General features: G+C 38.4%; 1 protein-coding gene across 2 annotated transcripts in view; it reads right to left on the reverse strand.

Moving 5' to 3' along the window:
• TESK2 (testis associated actin remodelling kinase 2) overlaps positions 1–19,083 on the reverse strand; it is a 130,804-nt gene that overhangs the window by 110,669 nt on the left and 1,052 nt on the right. The gene's annotated exons all lie outside the window — the stretch shown is intronic.

Consider the following 19,083-nt stretch of genomic DNA (forward strand, 5'->3'; position numbering starts at 1 on the left):
TGAAGTCCCACAAGTGAGTAAAAAGGATTTCTGAGAGTTCAGTGGACTTTTATACCCTGGGTATAAAGAGTAAAAAAAGAATGCAAACATAATATCCTAATATCCTAATCATACTTTGTTTTCTTTCTATCATCATAAAAATCCCCTTTCTAATTCAAAATAAAACAAGGATTCATTACGGGTAAGATGTAGCCCAGAAAACTGGCCATTTTCCTGAACAGGAATACTGATAAGTACATTAGCTGTATATCATGACCAACCACATGGCAAATGTACATCACAGTCTGCTCAGCTGCTGTCCTTTCTATGGACCAACATAGCAAATACAGACACATTTCAGGATGACTGCCTAATTAAAAATAAAAGCAACACTGCTGAACTTGCCATCCTGTTGTGAAATAATGAGTTGCAGTTTCCATTCAAACCAAAAGCAATCTAACATAAAAACTGGCATCCCCTATTTAATTAGCCATGAGTATACACAATGGCATACATTAGTGCCAGACAGATCAAAAGCCAGTTCTTAAAACTGTTATTTTCTCTTTTGGATATGCATATTATATGCTGTTGTAACTACAATCCACCAGGCCCTAGGTCATGACATAAAACAGAAACTTAGGTTGAAAGTTGAAAAGGCATTTAGAGGTTAACTAGTCCAAACTTTTGGCCAATTCCAGAATCCCCTCTGTTAAAAAATCAAATGTTAATTGGGTTCCCACTAGGTACAGGGCATTACAAGTTTGTTTTCTTTTTTTAATATTTATTTATTTGGCTGTGCCGGGTCTTAGTTGTGGCATGTGGGATCTTTTTTTTTTAGTTGCAGCTTAGTTGCAGCATGCAGGATCTAGTTCCCTGACCAGGGATCGAACCCAGGCCCCCTGCATTGGGAGCACAGAGTCTTAACTGCTGGACCACCAGGGAAGTCCCAAAGAAGTGACTTTAGAAAGGTGAACAAAATGGGAATTCCCTGGCGGTGCAGTGGTTAGGACTCGGGGCTTTCACTGCCGTGGCCCAGGATCAATCCCTGGTTGGGGAACTAAGATCCACAAGCCTCGTGGTGCAGCAAAAAAAATTGAAAAGTAAAAAGAATAAATAAAAAATTTTTAAAAGGTGAGGAAAAACCCAAAGCAATCTACAGATTTAATGTGATCCCTATCATTACCCATGACATTTTTCACATAACTAGAACAAATAATCCTAAAATTTATATGGAAGCATAAAAGACCCAGAATTGCCAAAGCAATCCTGAGGGAAAAAAAACAAAGCAGTAGGCATAACCCTCCCAGACTTCAGACAATAGTACAAAGCTACAGTAATCAAAACAGTGTGGTATTGGCACAAAAACAGACATATGATTAATGGAACAGAATAGAAAGCCCAGAAATAAACCCACACACCTACAGTCAATTAATCTTTGACAAAGGAGGCAAGAATATACAATGGAGAAAAGACAGTCTCTTCAGCAAGTGATGTTAGGAAAAGTTGGACAGCTGCATAGAAATCAGTGAAGTTAGAACACTCTCTCACACCATACACAAAAATAAACTCAAAATGGTTTAAAGACTTAAATATAAGCCATGACACCATAAACCTCCTAGAAGAGAACATAGGCAAAACATTCTCTGACATAAATTGTACCACTATTTTCTTAGGTCAGTTTCCCAAGGCAATAGAAATAAAAGCGAAAATAAACAAATGGGACTTAATCAAACTTACAAGCTTTTGCACAGCAAAAGGAAACCATAAACAAAATGAAAAGACAACCTACAGATTGGGAGAAAATATCTGCATACGATGCGACCAATGAGGGCTTAATTTCCAAAATATACAAACAGCTCATACAACTCAATAACAAAAAAAACAACCCAATCAAAAACTGGGCAGAAGGGCTTCCCTGGTGGCGCAGTGGTTGAGAATCTGCCTGCCAATGCAGGGGACACAGGTTCGAGCCCTTGTCTGGGAAGATTCCACATGCCGCGGAGCAACTAGGCCCGTGAGCCACAACTACTGAGCCTGTGCGTCTGGAGGCTGTGCTCCGCAACAAGAGAGGCCCGCGCACCGCGATGAAGAGTGGCCCCCGCTCGCCGCAACTAGAGAAAGCCCTCACACAGACACGAAGACCCAACACACCCAAAAATAAATAAATAAATTTATTTTAAAAAAAAAAATGGGCAGAAGACTTAAATAGACATTTCTCCAAAGAAGACATACAGATGGCCAATGGGCAAATGAAAAGGTGCTCAACACTGTTAATTATTAGAGAAATGCAAAACACTGGTCAGAATGGCCATGATTAAAAAGTCTACAAATAAAAAGTGATGAAGAGGGTGTGGATAAAAGGGAACCCTCCTACACTGTTGATGGGAATGTAAATTGGTGCAGCCACTATGGAAAACAGTATGTAGGTTTCTTTAAAAACTAAAAATAGAGTTGCCATATGATCCAGCAATCCCACTCCTTGGCATACATGCAGACAAAACTCTAATTCAGAAAGATACATGCAGACTTCCCTGGTGGTGCAGTGGTTAAGAATCCACCTGCCAATGCAGGGGACACGGGTTTGAGCCCTGGTCCAGGAAGATCCCACACACCGCGGAGTAACTAAGCTCATGCGCCACGACTACTGAGCCTGTGCTCTAGAGTCTGTGAGCCACAACTACTGAGCCCACATGCCACAAGTACTGAAGCCTGCGAGCCCTAGAGCCCACACGCCTAAACTACTGAGCCCATGTGCCGCAACTACTGAAGCCTGTGCTCCCTAGGACCCATGTGCCACAACTAGAGAAAGCCTGCATGCAGCAACGAAGATGCAATGCAGCCAAATTATTTATTTATTTAAAAAAAAAAAAAAGAGGCCAAGGGAACATCAACATATAAAAGACAAAAAGAAACAATACAGGTAAGAATAAAACCAAGAGGAAGTAAGTCACACAGGTCAAAGGTGGGAAAGACAGGGCTTCCCTGGTGTTGCAGTGGTTAAGGATCCACCTGCCAATGCAGGGGACACGGGTTCAAGCCCTGGTCCGGGAAGATCCCACATGCCGCGGAGCAGCTAAGCCCGTGAGCCACAACTACTGAGCCTGCACTCTAGAGCCCGCAAGCCACAGCTACTGAAGCCCGTGTGCCTAGAGCCCGTGCTCCGCAACAAGAGAAGCCACCACAGTTGGAAGCCCATGCACCACAACAAAGAGTAGCCCCCAACTCGCCACAACTAGAGAAAAGCCTGCACACAGCAATTAAGACCAAATGCAGCCAATAATAAATAAATAAATTTATTTTTTTAAAAAAGGTGGGAACGACAAACATATCAGATGTCACAAATCCACCAAATAATATGAAGAAAAGTGTCCACTGGATTGGACACTACAGAGGCCAGAGTTAACTCAGACTACTGAAACAACACCAGGAACAAAGAGCTCACTAATTCCTCCATGCCTGTTCTATTATGGAAAAGATCTGATCGTTACAAAGCTTCTTCTTTCCAAGGAAAGGAAAGCATAGAGAAAGCACAGTACTATATTCAAATTCTGACTCTGAAGGAGAATTAAGAATTTTAACAACTAAATACAAAAATGATACTTTATTGGATCTTGATTTGAACAAACTAGTTATAAAAGAGAGCTGGGGAAATTTTAATAAGGACTACTATTAGCTGATAATAGAAAGTGCTATTAATTTAAGTGTGAAAATGATATTAAGATTGTATAAGACTTACTTTTGGAGATGCACACAGAAATAGAAGTGAAATATCATGTCTGTACTTGTGTTAAAATATATCAGAAAAAAAAGATGTAGTAAATTTTACAAAATGTTAATTGTTATATACAATTGTTATATGGGTAAATGGGTGTTTGTTACATTTTTCTCATAATAATAACAAAAAAGGCTTCAGAAACAAAAGATGATAAACTTTTTGTCAATTAAAAAAAAGAATCCTGAAAAACTGAAACCATTTCCACTAAGATCAGGAACAAGACAAGGTTGCCCACTCTCACCACTATTATTCAACATAGTTTTGGAAGTGTTAGCCACAGCAATCAGAGAAGAAAAAGAAAAGGAATCCAAATCGGAAAAGAAGAAGTAAAGCTGTCACTGTTTGCAGATGACATGATACTATACATAGAGAATCCTAAGGATGCTACCAGAAAACTACTAGAGCTAATCAATTAATTTGGTAAAGTAGCAGGATACAAAATTAATGCACAGAAATCTCTTGCATTCCTATACACTAATGATGAAAAATCTGAAAGTGAAATTAAGAAAACACTCCCATTTACTATTGCAACAAAAAGAATAAAATATCTAGGAATAAACCTACCTAAGGAGACAAAAGACCTGTATGCAGAAAATTATAAGACACTGATGAAAGAAATTAAAGATGATACAAATAGATGGAGAGATATACCATGTTCTTGGATTGGAAGAATCAACATTGTGAAAATGACTCTACTACCCAAAGCAATCTACAGATTCAATGCAATCCCTATCAAACTACCACTGGCATTTTTCACAGAACTAGAACAAAAAATTTCACAATTTGTATGGAAACACAAAAGACTCTGAATAGCCAAAGCAATCTTGAGAAAGAAAAATGGAGCTGGAGGAATGAGGCTTCTGGCCTTCAGACTATACTACAAAGCTACAGTAATCAAGACAGTATGGTACTGGCACAAAAACAGAAATACAGATCAATGAACAGGATAGAAAGCCCAGAGATAAACCCATGCACATATGGTCACCTTATTTTTGATAAAGGAGGCAAGAATATACAGTGGAGAAAAGACAGCCTCTTCAATAAGTGGCGCTGCGAAAACTGGACAGCTACATGTAAAAGAATGAAATTAGAACACTCCCTAACACCATACACAAAAATAAACTCAAAATGGATTAAAGACCTAAATGTAAGGCCAGACACTATCAAACTCTTAGAGGAAAACATAGGCAGAACACTCTATGACATAAATCACAGCAAGATCCTTTTTGACCCACCTCCTAGAGAAATGGAAATAAAAACAAAAATAAACAAATGGGACCTAATGAAACTTAAAAGCTTTTGCACAGCAAAGGAAACCATAAACAAGACAAAAAGACAACCCTCAGAATGGGAGAAAATATTTGCAAATGAAGCAATTGACAAAGGACTGATCTCCAAAATTTACAGGCAGCTCATGCAGCTCAATATCAAAAGAACAAACAACCCAATCCAAAAATGGGCAGAAGACCTAAATAGACATTTCTCCAAAGAAGATATACAGATTACCAACAAACACATGAAAAAATGCTCAACATCATTAATCATTAGAGAAATGCAAATTAAAACTACAATGAGGGGCTTCCCTGGTGGTGCAGTGGTTGAGAATCCGCCTGCCAATGCAGGGGACACGGGTTCGAGCCCTGGTCTGGGAAGATCCCACATGCCACAGAACAACTGGGCCCATGAGCCACAATTACTGAGCCTGCGCGTCTGGAGCCTGTGCTCCGCAACAAGAGAGGCCACAATAGTGAGAGGCCCGTGCACTGCGATGAAGAGTGGCCCCCGCTCGCCGCAACTAGAGAAAGCCCTGGCACAGAAACGAAGACCCAACACAGCCAAAAATAAATTAATTAATTAATTAATTTTTTAAAAAAGTTTAAAAAAAAAAAAAACTACAATGAGATATCATCTCACACCAGTAAGAATGGCCATCATCAAAAAATCTACAAACAATATGGGGCTTCCCTGGTGGCGCAGTGGTTGAGAATCTGCCTGCTAATGCAGGGGACACGGGTTCGAGCCCTGGTCTGGGAAGATCCCACATGCCGCGGAGCAACTAGGCCCGTGAGCCACAGCTACTGAGCCTGCGCGTCTGGAGCCCGTGCTCCGCCACAGGAGAGGCCGCGATAGTGAGAGGCCCGCGCACCGCGATGAGGAGTGGCCCCCGCTTGCCACAACTGGAGAAAGCCCTCGCACAGAAACGAAGACCCAACACAGCCAAAAATAAATATAAAAATAAATAAATAAAAAGATTACTAAAAAAAAAATTAAAAATAAAAAAAATTAAAAAAAAATCTACAAACAATAAAGGCTGGAGAGGGTGTGGAGAAAAGGGAACCCTCTTACACTGTTGGTGGGAATGTAAATTGATACAGCCACTATGGAGAACAGTATGGAGGTTCCTTGAAAAACTAAAAATAGAACTACCATATGACCCAGCAATCCCACTACTGGGCATATACCCTGAGAAAACCATAATTCAAAAAGAGTCATGTACCACAATGTTCACTGCAGCTCTATTTTCAATAGCCAGGACACGGAAGCAACCTAAGTGAACATCGACAGATGAATGGATAAAGAAGATGTGGCACATATATACAATGGAATACTACTCAGCCATAAAAAGAAACGAAATTGAGTTATTTGTAATCAGGTGAATGGACCTAGAGTCTGTCATACAGAGTGAAGTAAGTCAGAAAGAGAAAATCAAATACCATATGCTAACACATATATATGGAATCTAAAAAAAAAAAACAATGGTCATGAAAAACCTAGGGGCAGGACAGGAATAAAGACGCAGACCTACTAGAGAATGGACTTGAGAACACGGGGAGGGGGAAGGGTAAGATGGGACAAAGTAAGAGAGTGGCATGGACATATATACACTACCAAATGTAAAACCGATAGCTAGTGGGAAGCAGCCACATAGCACAGGGAGATCAGCTTGGGGCTTTGTGACCACTTACAGGGGTGGGATAGGGAGGGTGGGAGGGAGGGAGACGCAAGAGGGAAGAGATATGGGGATATATGTATATGTATAGCTGATTCACTTTGTTATAAAGCAGAAACTAACACACCATTGTAAAGCAATTATAACTCCAAGAAAGAGGTTTAAAAAAAAAAGAATCCAGGGCTTCCCTGGTGGCGCAGTGGTTAAGAATCCACCTACCAATGCAGGGGACACGGGTTCGAGCCCTGGTCTGGGAAGATCCCACATGCCATGGAGCAACTAAGCCCGTGTGCCACAACTACTGAGCCTGCACTCTAGAGCCCGTGAGCCACAACTACTGAGCCCATGTGCCACAGCGACTGAAGTCCACACACCTAGAGCCCGTGCTCCTCAACAAGAGAAGCCACTGCAATGAGAAGCCCGCGCACAGCAACGAATTGTAGCCCCCGCTCACCACAACTAGAGAAAGCCCGCATGCAGCAACGAAGACCCAATGCAGCCAAAAAATTAATTAATTAATTAATTTTAAAAAAAGAATCCAGCAAATGAATACAGCATAGAGCTCACAAACACCAACGACAGAAATGAAAAAACCAAATGGTCTTATGTTGTGTGAATGAGTACTTGTTGCTTGGAATAAAATTTCTAATAAGTAGCATATACATATTCAAAAAATACTCTTTCTGAAACAGCTTAGAGGACTTCCCTGGTGGCACAGTGGTTAAGAATCCACCTGCCAATGCAGAGGACACGGGTTCGATCCCTGGTCCAGGAAGATCCCACATGCCATGGAGCAACAAAGCCCATGCACCACAACTATTGAGCCTGCGCTCTAGAGCCCGCGAGCCACAACTACTGGAGCCCACCTGCCACAACTACTGAAGCCCTCGTGCCACATCTACTGAAGCCCGCACGCCTAGAGCCCATGATCCGCAACAAGATAAGCCCCAGCAATGACAAGCCCGTGCACTGCAATGAAGAGTAGCCCCCACTTGCGACAACTAGAGAAAGCCCACGCACAGCAATGAAGACCCAACATAGCCATAAATAAATAAATAGCATCACAATTAAGTTAAAAATCTCAAGATCTACTAAAAAAAAAACTTGCTACAATAAAAAAATAAAAGAGCTTAGAGGGAAGAGCAGATGATATACCATGGCAAACTGTGCTAGATAATTCAGAAAAGATCTAGTGATGGCAAAGATACTGAGATTGAAAAAGCATGTAAAGACAGATAAAATTTCATGAAATGAGAGCAGAAAAAAAATTTTTTCTAAAATAACACTGTTACATATTATTTAAAACATACGTATGTGACCAAAATAAATTAAACAAGACAAGTTTAAAAAATTCTGATTCCAGCTAAGTAGCTGAATCACCTTGGGCATGTTACTTAACTTCTCCCCTCATTTATAAAATAGAGGTAAATATTAACTGTATCTCACTGAGTTATAATGAGAATTAATGACAACACACTAAAGAATTAAAGGATAAAAATGCATAAATGAAGCAAAAGGCAGGGTGCATAACACACAGTAAGCATTCAATAAAAATGAGTTCCCTTTTCTCTCTCTTCCCCAGCCCAACCTTAATCCTAGTTCTGGATGCTGCAAGTATACAACAAATTAAGTCTGGTTTTCTTCTTTATGATACCTGTTCAGTTACCAAGTTTTCTCCAGGGCAAATATACACAAGTCTTTCAAGTTTCCCATGAAACATGGCATCAAGAGCTCCCTGGTTATCTTCTTTAAAGTTTAGCCTTAATTGCCCTCCAAACTGTCAAAGCTCCTCTAAAACACAATAGCAAAAAAATGTACACAATATTACATATATGATCTAACTAGGACAGAATTGAGTAGGATTATTATTTCCCATAATCTGGATATAAAAAACATAGCTTCTGATCTTCTAAGTACACTAAATGTATCTAAAACTTTTTATGCTGGAACATGAAGCTTGACACAAGATCAACCGATTGATATTAGACCCATTCAAATAAGCTGAGATGCTAAAGTACTAAGAGGATTATGAATTTCCAGGATAGGACTTCCCTACTGGTCCAGTGGTTAAGAATCCACCTGCCAAGGCAGGGGACACGGGTTCGATCCCTGGTCCGGGAAGATCCCACACGCCATGGAACAACTAAGCCCGTGTGCCACAACTACTGAGCCTGCACTCTAGAGCCCGTGGGCCGCAAGTACTGAAGCCCGCATTCCTAGAGCCTGTGTGCCACAGCAAGAGAAGCCACCGCAATGAGAAGCCCACACACCTCAACAAAGAGTAGCCCCCATTTGCCACAACTAGAGAATGCCCACGCACAGCAACGAAGACCCAACGCAGCCAAAAATAAATAAATAAAATAAATAGATAGCAATCCCACTACTGGGCATATACCCAGAGAAAACCGTAATTCAAAAAGACACATGCACCCAAATGTTCATTGCAGCACTATTTACAATAGCCAGGTCATGGAAGCAACCTAAATGCCCATCAACAGACGAATGAATAAAGAAGTTGTGGTACATATATACAATGGAATATTACTCAGCCATAAAAAGGAACGAAATTGAGTCATTTGTTGAGAAGTGGATGGATCTAGAGACTGTCATACAGAGTGAAGTAAGTCAGAAAGAGAAAAACAAATATCGTATATTAATGCATGTATGTGGAACCTAGGAAAATGGTACAGATGAGCCGGTTTGCAGGGCAGAAGTTGAGACACAGATGTAGAGAACGGACATATGGACACCAAGGGGGGAAAACTGTGGTGGGGTGGGGATGGTGGTGTGCTGAATTGGGCGATTGGGATTGACATGTATACACTGATGTGTATAAAATTGATGCCTAATAAGAACCTGCAGTATAAAAAAACAAACAAACAGAACAACTAATACTAAACCTTCATTGGGTTATTTGTATGGAAATATGTTAATATAAATGTTTCAGACATTACATGAAATTTCTAAAAATCTTATATTTGTATTTGTATGGAAATATGTTAATATAAGTGTTTCAGACGTTACATGAAATTTCTAAAAATCTTATATGTTCTGGTATAATGTTATAAGTAATAATCCTAGTTATTACTTTAAAATGTATATCTCAGAAATAACTAATTTTCTTGTCAACTGCATTATTATGAACTTTCATCAAATCTTTAACTGTGGTCATTTTTAAGTCTTTTGTCATTTACAGACAGTTCTGGGTGTACTCTGATGCTTTTGCAAATATGTTCCTATAAAAGGGTTTCATCTTCAAGAAATTCATGGAAAAGACTCTGACAAGTACAGGTTTCTGGTAACTGACTGTACTGCTGAACTGAATGAATAAGCATTTTCAGAACTCTAATGAAAAACTGATGAACTCATAAAAGTGCTAACAAAAGATCAAGATAAAAAAAAAATTAATTACATGGGACTGAGTGAACTGATGAGGATGAGTATAATTTTTGTGACTTTCTGGCTGAATTAAAAAAAAAAAATCCCACAAGGACTCAGAGGCAAAGAATATACAAATCAATTTTCACTGCAAAGTAAAGGAGCTGTTAGAGTGGAGGATTAGTGGACTGAATGTCAATATTATGACATAGTATGAGTGTGTTTCATGTTTGGTAATTGCAATCATTGTTGCTTTTGTTGTGGTCATCCATGTACAATGCTTGGTGTCAGTCTATTTATCTCTTGTAAAAATAAAATACAGTGTGTGTGTGTGAAAAAAAAAATAGATAGATAAATAAATTTCCAGGATAATCTTTATTTTGATAAATTTTCCTATTTGATTTTAAGAAGACCACCTAGGTCAAATAGGCAACTCACCTCTTCTGATAAAGTGGTTAGAAGTCTATTTCAGAGGCTGGGAAAGAAAGCAATCAAGAGAAAAAGAAAGTTAGATTCCTGGGGTTAGGGCAGGCTCTTCTATAGTTTACATTACAAAGGTCAAAGGAGGAATCTGATAAAAGGCAAAACAAAATTTATAACATGAAGTATTGTCAAAAAATATTCACCAAAAAACATTTTTCAACCTTATTTCTCTCTCAAATGTATTATTTCCACTAAAGGGAATATTTTATAGCCATTAAAAGTGAGTTACTATAAGCAGACATAAGATAAATGTACAAGAATGTATTAACTTACATGTTGTCAGTAACAGAAAAAAACTGGAGACAATCCAAATGTCCATCAATAGGGTAGGTTAAATAAACTGGAGTACATCCAAATAATGTATTATGTAGTCATTAAAAGAATGAGGTAAATTCTATATATACTAACATGGAGAGATGTCCAAGTTTCACTGTCAAGTGACGATACCAAGATATTGGTATCGTCACTTGACAGTGTCACTATTAGCAAAATAGAATGTATAGTGCAATCTTATTTTTATTTTTTAATATAATAGTAAACAGTATATATCTAAAAAAACAATTTAAAGGAATGCATATATTAAACTTTATCTTGGTGGAAGAGGTGATTATAAGAAAGACTCTTTTTTTTTTTTTTTTTAATTTATTTTTGGCTGTGTTGGGTCTTCATTGCTGCATGCGGGTTTTCTCTAGTTGCAGCAAGCGGGGGCTACTCTTCCTTGCAGTGCGTGGGCTTCCCATTGCAGTGGCTTCTCTTGTGGAGCACAGGCTCTAGGCACGCGGGCTTCAGTAGTTGTGGCATGTGGGCTCAGTAGTTGTAGTTCGTGGGCTCTAGAGCGCAGGCTCAGTAGTTGTGGCGCATGGGCTTAGTTGCTCCCCAGCATGTGGGATCTTTCCGGACCAGGGCTCAAACCCATGTCCCCTGCATTGGCAGGTGGATTCTTAACCACTGTGCCACCAGGGAAGTCCCAAGACTCATTTTTTTATGGAATACATTTCTGTTCAGTTTTTTTACAATGATCTTGCATTACTTTTGTTTAAAAAATGAAGATTAAAAGCTTAGAACAACTAAAAATCACCCTTTCATCCCTCCCACTACAATAGCTTAGACTACATGAGATGAAATTTATATGTTAAGTGGGAAGAGGGAGGGGCAAAAATACAAAAATTGAATAATCAATGATGATAATTATATAAAAGTATGCACTGGAAAAAATAAAGGAATTATACCAAAGTGATAATGTTATTTTGGGTAGAAAATTTATGACTTATTCTTTACTCTTATTCTAAACTTTCTGTAATGTTATATTGACAATAAATATAGCAAACTGAACATAATTTAACAATCAATGTATAATGAACATGAGTCTCTTAAAGCATTTAATTATTAATATACAGAAATACAAATACAAAAGCTGAGCTGTAGTAATTTGACCAAATTCATATTAACTACAGCATACTCCCTGGCATTTCTTTAACTTTCTGGAAGGGGTTTGCTTCCTTAAAATGTTTTCTTTCTGATTTAAATTCAGGAAAAAAATTCCAATTCCAGTTAAAAATGTATTCTCTAATGTAACTATGGAGCTTTAAGAGGACTTTTAATGTGATTTCCTTATACTTTTTGTAAAGCTTCAACAAGACCAGAGCCTTACCATGCCAGAGAGTTATCTGGTCTTAAGAATCCAAAGGAAAGAGTACATAACTATTGTAAAAGGTATTTTCAAACAATGCCTATTTTCATAGTTCTTTAATATATATACACATATATACTTTTCAAATAAAGGGTCATATTCCAGTCTGAAATTTCACTTCTGTTTAAATACAATTGTCTTTGATAATATCTCTACTATTTCATAAGCATGAAAGATTTCAACATCATTTCAGACTAGTGGGAAGGAAGCAAACTGCAACCTGTAACAATTCACATAACACACATAACAGTTAAAAAAAATTCAATGGCAGCTTCCCTGGTGGCACAATGATTAAGAATCCGCCTGCCAATGCAGGAGACACGGGCTCAATCCCTGATCTGGGGAGATCCCACATGCTGCGGAGCAACTAAGCCCATGCACCACAACTACTGAGCCCGTGTGCCTGGAGCCCGTGCTCCGCAACAAGGGAAGCCACCACAATGAGAAGCCCACGCACCGCAACGAAGAGTCGGCCCCGCTCGCCGCAACTAGAGAAAGCCCATATGCAGCAACGAAAACCCAATGCAGCCAAAAATTAAAATTAAAAAATTAAAAAAAAATTCAATGACATTTGTTGCATATAAAATTCCTTAGCTTGGCATTCAAAGACTTTGCTCTACTAAAACTGGCCTAATCATTATCCCTCAGACTTAACCCTCCTTTCAAGCGTAGCTTTCCCCTCCTAACTTGGCTTAAGTGATGTTCATCTCATTCCAGCTGTTGTGCTTAATTAACGTCTTCTTGGTCTTCCTACCTTCACTCTCACACCTCTCCCAATCTATTCTTCAAAATAAGTAAACTTTTGAGAACTTTTCATGTGTTATACAAAGGCTCTTTCTTATCTGGCTCCTGCCCACATCTCCAGCCTCATCTATCTCTATTCCTCTACCCACAGACACAATCTGCTCCAAACATAGAGAACTACTTGTAGAGTCCTGCTCATACTTCAGTACCTAGAAGGAATATTCCTTCTCCCTGGCATGTTCTTCTTGACCTCTTCTACATGGCTCTCCAGTGATCATCTCATATGGGAAGTGTTCTCTGACCACTCAATCTCTTTTTTCTGTGTTTTGATAATGCCTTCCACAAAGCTCTGTTATTATAGTTATCACACAGTATTTTAATTGTTGCTTATCTGTCTCTTTCACTGGACTCTGAGCTCCGTGAGGGTTAGACTTGAACTTACTCACCTCCAAGTGAATTATGGCACACAAATTTTAATACTACTATATGAATCAAAATCTACAGTGGATAAAAAAATGAAAATAAATAAGACATTGAGATTCCATACTTCCTGTGTAAAAACATATTCATTCTTTCATTCACTCAGTCAACAAATATTTATTTAGCACCTACTAAGGGCCAGGCACTATGCCAAACCCTAGAGAGTTGGTAATGACAATACAAACACATACACAAAAAGAATCCTGAGAGTCCAAAATGTTAACATTGGCTATTAACTCTGAATCTTGGGGAGATTTGAATAATTTAAAATCATCTCTAGTCCCCAATTCCTCCTTAATGAACATGCATTAATTTAATAATCTTACACACACACACAAAAGTGAGGGGTTCTCCCAAATTACAAATTCCTACCGATCAGTAGGAATACAATACCCAAAGTAAATAATGTGCAAATTTGTCAACCATAGCTAATGTGAAAGCAAAACAATTTTTGAGAAGTTTTAGTCAGATTCCAATTATACCTAATACAAAGAACAACAAAGACTAAAGTATGTAAAAATACTTCAGGATTTCCACTGTGCCTACTTTTGAAAAAGATCCCATGCAAACTGTCCAAGAAAAACACTGACCACAAGATCAATACCACCCTAGTTTCCCACACTGCAGAAAACAAAAATTTGTCATCCTATTCCATTTAATGCAGGAGAAGAGATGACAACCTCTATACAATTTGTTCAGAAGACAAATTAATAAGTAACACATTTCATCTGTATAATGATTTACAGTTTACAGTTCACAAAGCACTTTGACCTTCACAATAATTCTATTTTCTTGTTCCCACTGGATAGATTAAAAAACTAATGATTGAGATGAAGAAGGTCTTTCTAACTATGACTCAAAATCCAAAAGCCATAGAAGACAAGATTGATAAGTCTGTCTACATAAAAATCTAAAAGTTCTGCATGGGAATAAAAGAAGTCAGAAGACAAATGTCAAAGGAAAATATTTGCAATACATACCCCAGACATAAAAAATTTATCTTATCACATGTATATATGATATATATACATATATAAATACATATATATCAATACATAAATATATATATTTATATCATATATAAAAAGAGAGAGAAACTTAGAAATCAATAGGAAAGAGACCTATGACTCAAAAGAAAAACAGGTAAAGAATTTAAACACGTAGTTTACAGAAAAGGAAACATGAGTGATCAGACAATATAAAAAGATCCTTAATCTTAACGTAATATTTTAAAACTTAAAACTACTCTGAGGTATCATTTTTCTCTATCAGACTGGCAAAAATTCAAGTTTGATAACAGTAAAACATAATCTTAGTAACACCAATCCTGAAGCCAGAATACTTGGTTTGAATTTCTGCCACAGTAACTGTGTGATTTGGGCAAATCACTTAAAGTCTCTATTCCTCAAATTATTAATCTGAAAAACGGAGATAATAACAGTACCTACCTCAAAGGGATGTTATTAAGATAAAATGAAGTAATGTATATAAAGCACTTAGAACAGTATCTGGTACACAGTAAGTACCATGTAAGTATTAGCTATGATACAGCTAATGTTGGTGAGGGAACAGGCAACGCACATTTTGGAGCAACCCCAAAGGGAAGCAATTTGGCAACATATTTCAGTTATAAATGCATATATCCTTTGACTTAGAAATCCCACTTTCTATAAAGTGATCCCACAAATATCCTTGCACACATGTAAAATGACACATGTTCAAGGGTCTCCATTACAGAATTGCCTATAATATCAAAAGAGTAGAAGCAACACACATGTACAACAATAAGGAACTAGTTAAATTATGATACATTCATTCAATGAAATACTGTGCAGATTTTTTGAAAAAAAGCAGAAACTCTCTATGTACTGATTTGGAAAGATCTCCAAGATACATTAAGTGAAAAAGCATTTTGGGGGTAATGGGTTGAAGGTGCAGAACAGTGGGGATTATGGACTAACTTTTGCATGAAAAGTAGGAAAAATACATTCATAATTGTAAGTGTTTACCTAAAGAAAGTCTAAAAGAGTGTAAAGAAACCAGTAAAAGTGGTTGGGCAAGGGACATGGAACTGCGTGGATGAGGAATAGGCATAGGAGTGAGACTTTCACTGTTTATATAAAATATATAAATATGCAACTATTTATTTAACCATTTGAATGTATTACCTATTCAAAAATTAAATTTAAAAAAACTAACGCTCAGAGGATAAAAAATTTGCCTACAATCATATAGCTAATCATAACAGGGTTGATGACAGTTAGGACTTGCATTTTTTTCCTTATATCACACTGCCTTTCTGAAATTTTCAGGAATGTAAGATTTAAAAATTATCACAAGTAAGCCTTTCTCTGAAACAACCACTCCAAGTGCTCAGCAGAAATAACACCAGGGAGACCACATTGAAGTCATCTCCATATGATGACTTGGAAAACAGTATAATACTCATTGTTGGCCCAAAACATTCACCATCACCCACACTATACAATGTAATACTTGGGCTTCATTTACCAGAAGGAGACAAAATTCTCATAAAAGCCCTTATCATAGATTTAAAATTCCAACACAACATTCATTTTGCAGAAAGAGGAAATGTACAACACGAAGATTATATATATAAACACTTTCACATAGAGAAAAAAAATCATTAAAGCAACTCAGCTTCCTACTCTAAATAAGCCAGGGAATGAGTACATGAAAATATGTAAATGTGTAATTTACTTTTTACAAATAACGTTAAGTACAAAATGTCATTGGAGATACTGGGTTGGAGATTCCCTAGTCTAGCTTCTCAGCACATACACTTTTAAACAGAACTAAACAGGCCTATCATATTCCAAATCACAAAAGATCTGTGTTTGAGACCATCCCAAATAGACATCTGTTTGAGAGAATAATACATCATACATCCACGGCATCAAGTATTTGAGGATCTCGACATTAATTCACACACAAATATCTGTACCACCTAGTACTGCTTTTGAACAAGTGCCAAGGAATGTCCAACTCAATTCTGGGTCCCTTAGTTCTGAGCAGCCCCACATATAGGACCCAATATCTTCTCTGTTCCATTTCCCGCTTCATAGTGGGCAACTACGACATCCATATTGATGACATATCAATATCCTTTATAGCCCCTTAACCTCCCACTACTTCAATAATCTATACCTCTATTCCCCTTCAACAGCACTGAGACAGTTACACTCTGGTTTTTTTTTTTTAAGTTTATTTATTTATTTATTTATTCATTCATTCATTCATTTTGGCTGCGTTGGGTCTTCGTTGCTGTGTGTGGGCTTTCTCTAGTTGCAGCAAGTGGGGGCTACTCCACTGTGGTGCGCAGTCTTCTCACTGCGGTGGTTTCTCGTGTTGCAGAGCATGGGCTCTTGGCATGCGGGCTTCAGTAGTTGTGGCTCACAGGCTCTAGAGAGCAGGCTCAGTAGTTGTGGCACACAGGCTTAGTTGCTCCGCAGCATGTGGGATCTTCCCAGACCAGGGCTCGAACCCGTGTCCCCTGCACTGGTGGGCGGATTCTTAACCACTGCGCCACCAAGGAAGTCCCTACACTGTTTTTTGTTTTACCTTGAAACTATATTTATACTGAACTCTCAGCTTTCTCATTCTGTTTTTCTTACAAAACCTAGTCTTCAACCACATTTCTGTCTCCTTATTCTCCAAGTACACCAGCCCCAATGAAGGTTTTATTTCTCACAGCCCCAGCTCTGACGCTCAAAGTGCATCATACCATCATACCTCCCACACTATCACTAGCAATGTGAAGTTACTCTCCATTTTACCTTTCTTTCTTGTAAATTCCAATTCTGGATCAACCCAATCATCTTTTTTGCCCTCTTGCTCTTAGGCTGCTGGAGAAGTGGCAAATGCATGCTCCTGGGCCCCACTATAAATATATATTTCTAATTTTAACTGGGTTTAATGTGTCAGCAAACTTTTTTATTTAATCCTTAATCCAGGGACTTCCCTCCCTGGTGGCGCAGTGGTTAAGAATACGCCCACCAGTGCAGGGGACACAGGTTCGAGCCCTGGTCCGGGAAAATCCCACATGCCACGGAGCAACTAAGCCTGTGCACCACAACTACTGAGCCTGCGAGCCACAACTACTGAGCCTGCACGCCTAGAGCCCGTGCTCCGCAACAAGAAGACACCACAATGAGAAGCCTGCACACTGCAATGAAAAGTAGCCCCCGCTCACCGCAACTAGAGAAAGCCCGCGTGCAGCAACGAAGACCCAATGCAGCCAAAAATAAAAATTAATTAATTAATTAAAAAAAGAATCCTTAATCTATTCCTCTTTCATTTTCCATTGAAGATTTCCATGGCCATAATACTCAAGCCAGAAACTCACCATAGTTCCTTCAGTCTCCAAAGATAATTGACGTCTCCACACAGATAACTGATCACATCAACAAAATAAAACCATCTTTTAAACTCTCTCACCTTCTTTCCCTCCTACCACATTATTATCCATCTCGATGTCTATCCTTTTGGTGTCAAAGAATGAAATGCCCAACATATCTCCTAAATAAAATTTCCCCTCAACCTACCATACTAAAAAGAAAAACACACATGTGCCATAGTGGAAAGAACACAGGTTTCAGAGCTAAACAGACCTTTTTCAAATTCTTGCCTATAGCCTTCCCAACTGTAAAAGAGGGATACTGATACATAAACAAGGCTGTTGTGATCTATAACGCATCTTTATACCTGGCATATAGCATAACCTCAACAAAGGTGTTTCACTACTATCAGCTCTCCTTCACAACCACAGTTGTTGAAAGAGTAATTTCACTCACTGTCTCACATTTGCTCCTCAATCCATCACGATCTGACTACTGCCATCATTCCTACCATCACGCTATCTAAAGTGTCTTTCAAAGAAAGCAAGTGATCTCCTAATTACTAAATTCAGTGGTTTCTTCCGAATTCTCATTCTACTGGTCATACACCACATCATACACTGATGGTCGCCCTCTCCCTTCTTAAAACCCTTTCTTCCTTTGGCTTCTATCATAATGCCATTCTGTTCTAATTCTTGTCCCACTGTTTTAACCTCTCTTTCTCAGTGTCTATTACCCTTCAAACAATGATATTCCTTCTGGTCCACAGCCCTTTTCTTCTCTTCTTTCAGTATTACCATCCCATACTAAGGCTTCAAATATCCCCCATATACTCTTGGTTGACTATCAAATATATGTATTCAGTTCCAAACTTTCTCCCAATTTTCAGACCCAAATTTCCATCTACCCACAATGATACCTGAAAAACATCTCAAACTAAACTTGTCCAAAACCACATTCATTACCTTCCCTCAAAATTGCTTCTTTATGTTCCCTATTTCAATTAACACTACCAATCCATCCCATCAGCCAAGTTAGAAATCCCCTAATTCTCTCAACTCTATTTTGAAACCTCATGGAACTGCATGCCATTCTCTTCATTTTCCTACCACTATTCCCCTCTGACCTGGATTAGCACACTACTTTCCTGCCTACCTAGGCTTTCTGCCTCCACGCTCTTCACTTTGAATTCTTCCTCCATATTTTCACCAGAGATAATCAACCATACCAAACTCCTGCTTAAAAG

The sequence above is a fragment of the Balaenoptera ricei genome, chromosome 1 (assembly GCF_028023285.1).
Source record: "Balaenoptera ricei isolate mBalRic1 chromosome 1, mBalRic1.hap2, whole genome shotgun sequence".
Taxonomy (NCBI): domain Eukaryota; kingdom Metazoa; phylum Chordata; class Mammalia; order Artiodactyla; family Balaenopteridae; genus Balaenoptera; species Balaenoptera ricei.